The sequence below is a fragment of the Euprymna scolopes genome, chromosome 44 (assembly GCF_053919585.1).
Source record: "Euprymna scolopes isolate OS-2025 chromosome 44, ASM5391958v1, whole genome shotgun sequence".
Classification (NCBI taxonomy): domain Eukaryota; kingdom Metazoa; phylum Mollusca; class Cephalopoda; order Sepiida; family Sepiolidae; genus Euprymna; species Euprymna scolopes.
The window spans coordinates 54498638-54504955 of NC_136525.1; the positions used below are offsets into that span (position 1 = coordinate 54498638).

The 6318-nt window shown below is 47.3% G+C and overlaps 1 non-coding gene across 1 annotated transcript; it reads right to left on the bottom strand.

The window, feature by feature from the left end:
• Window positions 1-527: 527 nt before the first annotated feature.
• Window positions 528-600, bottom strand: Trnat-ugu (transfer RNA threonine (anticodon UGU)). The gene has a single exon. It is a non-coding gene; the product is annotated as a tRNA-Thr (tRNA).
• Between the last annotated feature and the right edge of the window lie 5718 nt (window positions 601-6318).

Sequence of the window (6318 nt, forward strand, 5' to 3'; positions counted from 1 at the left end):
TTTAGTAAAACAAAAAAAAAAAATTAAAAGACGTTCATCCCTATGGCCTGAAAAAAGTCCACCGTTAAAGTGCCGAAAAGGAAGATAAGGAATGTTCCCTGTATTCTCAATCTTCAAGTTGTTCATATCTAGAGAAAATAATGCACCCCTCTTAGTTTTCCGTAAAATTACTTCTAACTATAAATACTTTTCACTCGATGAATTTCGTAATTTTTTGATATATCACTATTTTCGATGTGACACAAGGACAAAATTAAGTTGATTTTGCTTTAAAACCATATATTTAAAACTAAATACTGTCGACTGTTCCTTGACAAGCACCTATTTTTCTACTGGACCATATTTCGAAATTCTTTGAATTTATACAAATGACACGTGACAAGAAGCACTGACTTTTTAAAAATATGATTTAAACGTCACCAAATAAAAACTTTCGAAGAGATGACAGTTAAGAATCCAACGCATACATTTACGTATTATTTAGAAAAAATTCAACAAAAACAATTAGGTTGCATTAAGAACCTTGCAGCCCCCAGTGAGGATCGAACTCACGACCCCTGGTTTACAAGACCAGTGCTCTAACCACTGAGCTATGGAGGCGACGACAAAATTTGACCAAAACTGATATTATAAATACTAAATATATAATTAGTTTTATTAAAATGTATTAATATAATTTATTCAATTATTTTTTTTTATTTAATAAATTTTAATTCATTTGAATATATTACATTTTATTTTGAGATAATTAATATTTTTTAAATTCATAAATTATTAAATGTACACTGATGTTTCGTTTCGTTTGTTTTTTCATTCAACATTTAATGGTTTTAACAAAAATAGAAATGGGTGACTTGATTTCGTTTCGTGCCCATTTTTGAATACTTTTTTGAAATAATAACGTTATTATTTAGAAACCGATTCTTAACATGGAGAGTGGTTGTTAAATATTCTGTACGTTTTAGACTACAAAACGTATTAAGAAAACTTGAATTTTTATCAAAAAGAAGCACTATTATCTCGATTATGAGTGCGTGCTTTATTTTTTTAACTTCCGTTTTCTGCTGATCGTTCTGTTTCACGATGAATGCCCTGGAAAATTCCCTTCTGATAAATGTTAACCAGTTTTAAAATATTCTGTTATTCTGAAAAAATAAAAATAAATAAAAATAAAAAAAAGCCATGTCCGTTTGCTTATTTCAAAACAGGTAAACATTAATCAAGAGATTTTCCAGGGCATTCATCCTGAAGCAGAACGGTCAGCAGAAAACGGAAGTAAAAACAAACAAAAAAATAATAAATCCCCGAAAAACTTGACGAATGAGTACTTTTGTTGCGGGGAGGCCTGAAGGTGGTTAGCCAACTGACCGTGCAACTAAATATATATCAGACACAAGGACAAGGAATGAAACAACAGGACAAAGAAGAAATGACAAACTCTGGTGGTTTAGTTTAAAGACGAAGATTCGCCTTTTATTTAAACAAACGAAAGGGTGGCAAATGCAAATTTGTTCACTGGGCGATGCTGGTCCGGGATCCGTCGCCGGTGTATTCGGTAAGGGGGATGCTTGTCGGTTCGCCGTAAGCTGGAAATGACGTCGGAGGAATCGGCGTGGTAACTGATGCGGGTGATTGTTTGACTTGGGTCCGACTACGTTAGCCTCAGGCTATGAGAGGAACGGACGGACAATTGGCAACACTGAGTTTTTCAGCATCCACTAGGTACGGACGGGCGCTCGGATCGGACTGACACTGAAGGAAGAAGTCAGTATATGAGAGGTACAGACGAACGAATTAGCAACGCTGAAGATTTCAACGTTCATCAAGTACGGACGGACGCTCGGATCGGACTGACACTGAAGGAAGAAGTCAGTGTATGAGAGGTACGGACGGCGAATTGGCAACACTGAGGGTTCAGTGTTCATCAAGTACGGACGGACGCTCGGATCGGACTGACACTGAAGGAAGAAGTCAGTGTATGAGAGGTACGGACGGCGAATTGGCAACACTGAGGGTTCAGTGTTCATCAAGTACGGACGGACGCTCGGATCGGACTGACACTGAAGGAAGAAGTCAGTGTATGAAAGGTACAGACGACATGGAGGCCAGAGTCGTGGTGATGATGTGGACTTCTACGGCGTGGAGACCGGAGCCACTGTAGTGGTAGTGGACTTCTACGGCGTGGAGACCGGAGCCACTGTAGTGGTAGTGGACTGGACTGCTACAGTGGTGAGACTGGAGTCACAGTGATTGCGCGAGCGTCGAACGGTTAGGGAACCGTGAGCAAGTGCGGAGCTTTGCATGAGAACCAAGCCATTATTTAGTCGTTACGGCCCCGACCTTGGCATTATCTACTGCCAAGGCCTTATTTGGGGTCCGTAACAACTTAGGCACCAGGGCCAGTAAGGGGGGGGGGGAAGTGGGAAAAAATAGGGGTCTTTGCTAGTCCTAGGCTAGACTTGCGTTTGATAGCAAGTACTTTATTAAGTAAAAACCTATACTAGAGTTTCTCTCACGCACTATTTGCATAACCGCCTTACATTCTTACCAGGACCTACTTAAAATAACAGCTCCCCAGCTTACACGGATGGCGGGCGACATTCACGCTGAAAAATTTTAAAACAATTATGTACAGGAACAAAACAAAACTTGTTTATATACAAAATAAAGTATATTTTTTTTTTTTTTTTTTTTTTTTTTTTTTTTTTTTTTTTTTTATTATATATATAAAAATGGGGGTGAAATGATGGGGAGGGGGGGCAAACTAGAAAACACCCAAAAAGAAAGAAAAAAGAAAGCAAATAAACAAAATGCCTATGGGGGCAGGTTAGTAAGGGACCCTCCCTACCTAATAGCTGGTCTGTCGTGTGAAACGCCCACTGTCTTCCGCTCCTCTCCCCCGGGGGGAAGAGGTGAAAGCAAGCAGGTCGTTCCCTAGAGGGGAGTGGAGGACCTAAGGGTATGTGTGAAAAATAACTTGGGGTTGGGGTAAACCGGGGTGGATGGCGTCTTCCAAGATAAAAGTGCGTAATGGGCAAAAATAGGCCGGGGACAAAATAAACAAGTGGACTGGGCATCTTTGGAAGCTCTCTTAGTGCCAATCTAACGAAAAAATAAAAAGACTACGGGAACAGGATAACATGCATACTACCCTAGTCTAGGCCCTAATAAAGCATAAGCTATCCACTCTTGGTGGTTAAACACCTACCTAGCCTACTCCTACCCATCGTATAAGGTTGACCTTATATTACTTTACATAAGGGGCTGGGTTCCGAGAAAACCAAACCTCAGCACCTTAGGAACAATACCACTAGGGTGGAAACACGAACTCGAACCTGGCTCCTCGTCGGATGCACAAACTAGTGTTGTGCACCCATCTCCTATCAAAGTCGATGCGGGGCAATCTTTTCCAATCACATCTGATTTTCATTTTAAGTTGATGCTTAAAATAAAGGACCAGATCCTGATCGGAAGCAGATTGCCCCTCATAGACAATGCTCAGACGTGTAACCCACGTCACTAACCTAGCTACAGCCAGTATCGCCAGAAACACCACCCGTTTCTCCCTGATAAACGGCGGGTCCACATTGTCAACCACGTACGCCAAATCAAGTGGCACCGACCGCTCGGGGTCGATGCGAGCCGTTACCCCTTCGACATACCTCCAGAGACTCCGCACCCCGCTGCAAAGAAAGAACGCGTGTTCACGCGTTTCGTCCTCGTTCTCATCGTTGCAGCGTGGGCACGGGGGAAAATAATAATCGGGATCCCGGAAATCCCTGGCAAGTCGGTCGAAGAGAGGCAACGCATCCCGGACTAGCCTCCACGTTACCGAAAATTCTGAATTATTAATGTAGCTACTGGCGGGCGCCCAACTCCAAAGCGAGAGAACCTCCCCCCTCGACAGATGTAGCCGCTCCACCAGCGGGTCGTTCGCGGTACCCTCCACTAACTCCTCATATAGCCTCCACCTAGGCCGTGCAAGGTCATTGGACCCCGGCAATGCCCTAAGGGCGGCTCGGCATTCGGTCAGGAAGCGCCCTTCCCCCGCTGGTCGACGGCGACCTTCGGCGGCGGGGTTGGTTAATAGCCGTGGGAAAGCGCGCTGCACGGCCGGAACCCAGGGTGCCTCCTCTATCAGTGTCCGACTCAGGAACGCCAGTCTTTCTGCGTGTTGATGGCTGCGCAGATCAGGCATCCCCAAGCCTCCCTCGCTAAGCTTCTGCGTACAGACCTGTCTACGGACATACGGCTTTCCTCCCTTCCAGAGCAGTTTGAAAAGGAGTCGCTCTAAAGCCTTACAGCGGTCCGCAGGCAGGGGAAGAACAGATAAACGGTAAAGGATCAACGGAAACACGTAAGTGGCGCATGCCTCCGCACGACCCTTCAAGGACAATCTCCTCCGAATCCAAGTCACGACAGACGATTCGACCTTAGTCTGTACCTCCGACCAATTCTTGTCCAGCTGGAGATCCGGCCCGAACCACACACCGAGGATCTTAACCGGGCCATCAGTCCAGCCGAACGCACCTGGAAGCGAGTTTACCCCGGTCCAGGCGCTCAACCGCAGGCCGACGGACTTGCTGCGATTGATCACGGCCCCTGTGACAACTTCGTACTCAGCGATCGCCTCTATCACCGCTTCGATGTCGTTACGACTGGCTGCGAAAACGGTGACGTCATCGGCGTACGCGGACACCCTGGCAAATCGGCGGCCAGGTAGAGCAATGCCGCGTAGGACTGGTCTCGCCGCCTCGTCCCTTAATTTGCGAAGGAAGGGCTCCAACGCCAGGACATAGAGCAGAGGCGACAGCGGACAGCCCTGCCGCACCGACCGGGAGACCCCAAAGGACTCCGACAACCTACCATTGACTTGCACCACCACCGCGGGGTCACGATACAGGGCGGAGATCCACTTGCGGAAGTCCGGACCAAAGCCGGCGGCCTCCACAACAGCCCTCAGGAACCCATGGTCCACCCTATCGAACGCCTTGGACTGATCTAAATTGATCAGCGCGGCTTCTGTGTCGTCTTCTAAACCCTCTATTATCGTGCGCACCAAGTGCAGATTGTTTTGAATTGTTCGACCCTTCACAGCGTAATTCTGATCCGGTTCGACCAACTCGTCGATAACAACCTGCAGTCGGTTGGCAAGAATACGGGCCAAAATCTTAAAATCTGCGTTAAGCAGAGTTATGGGCCTATAGTCTTCTAAGTTCCCCCCTCCATGTTGGTTTCCCTTCTTCAGAAGCGTGACCACTCCTTTGGTTACCTGCCTCGGGATCGAGTCCTGGGCAAACCAGTGGTTAAACACGCCCGTCAAAAGGGGCACAAACATGGGCGACAGCCTCAAGTACAATTCGTAGGGCAAACCATCGAGCCCCGGAGATTTGTTGTGGCCAACCTGCTTCAACGCAGTAATGACCTCACGCTCCGTAACCACCCCCTCGCAACTAGCCGCTCGGGCCGCATTAAGGCGGGGCGAGCCAGCTAAATAGCTGCCAAACTCCTGGCCGCGGAGTCTGGGTAGTTTGGTGAAGCGCTCCTCCAAATGTTGCCGAAACCCATTGCAGATCTCCCGCGTCGACACGAGAGAACGTCCTTCCAGGTTTTTCACCTCCCGAATGTACCCATCCGAGCCGCGTCTTAAAGCGGCCCCACGCTCAACAGCGTCAACGTTCACGGCTTCGTTGGAGACTCTATTTAACCTAGCCCTAACTACTTGACCTTCATATCGCTCGCTAGCCAAGCGACTGAGGTCCCCCTTAATTAGTGCTAGATCTAGGGAATCCCCCCCTGCCACCGCCCGGGTCAATCTATCCTCTAGGTGCTTTTTGGTCCGAGCCCTAGTTAAAGCGAGGCTTTGGCTATATTGGACACAAAAATGCCTAATGGTGACCTTAAGATTAACCCACCACCTACTCCCGGTAACCGCCCCCACTAACTCCCTCTGAATTAGTGTCGTCAGCTGCTCCCGGAAGTCGACCGACTCCAACAAGGAGGCGTTCATCTTCCAGTAGCCAGCCAACCTAGGCCTATTACCTAACTTCAAACGGGCCAACACAAGTTTGTGGTCCGAATGACCTAACCAGTGGAACGTGGGACAAGATAGAAAATCTACGTCGCCCCTTCTAATTAACATCCTGTCCAAGTATGTACTTGGACTGGCGGCCGCACTAGTATGCCACGTCCACATCTCCCTCCCGGGGTGATCCAGACGGAACCTGTCGACCAGATCGCACGAGGCCATCAGGTCAGACAGGCTGCTTTCACACCTACCCGTCCCACTAGGCCCCCCGACCTTATCTAACTTGGGGT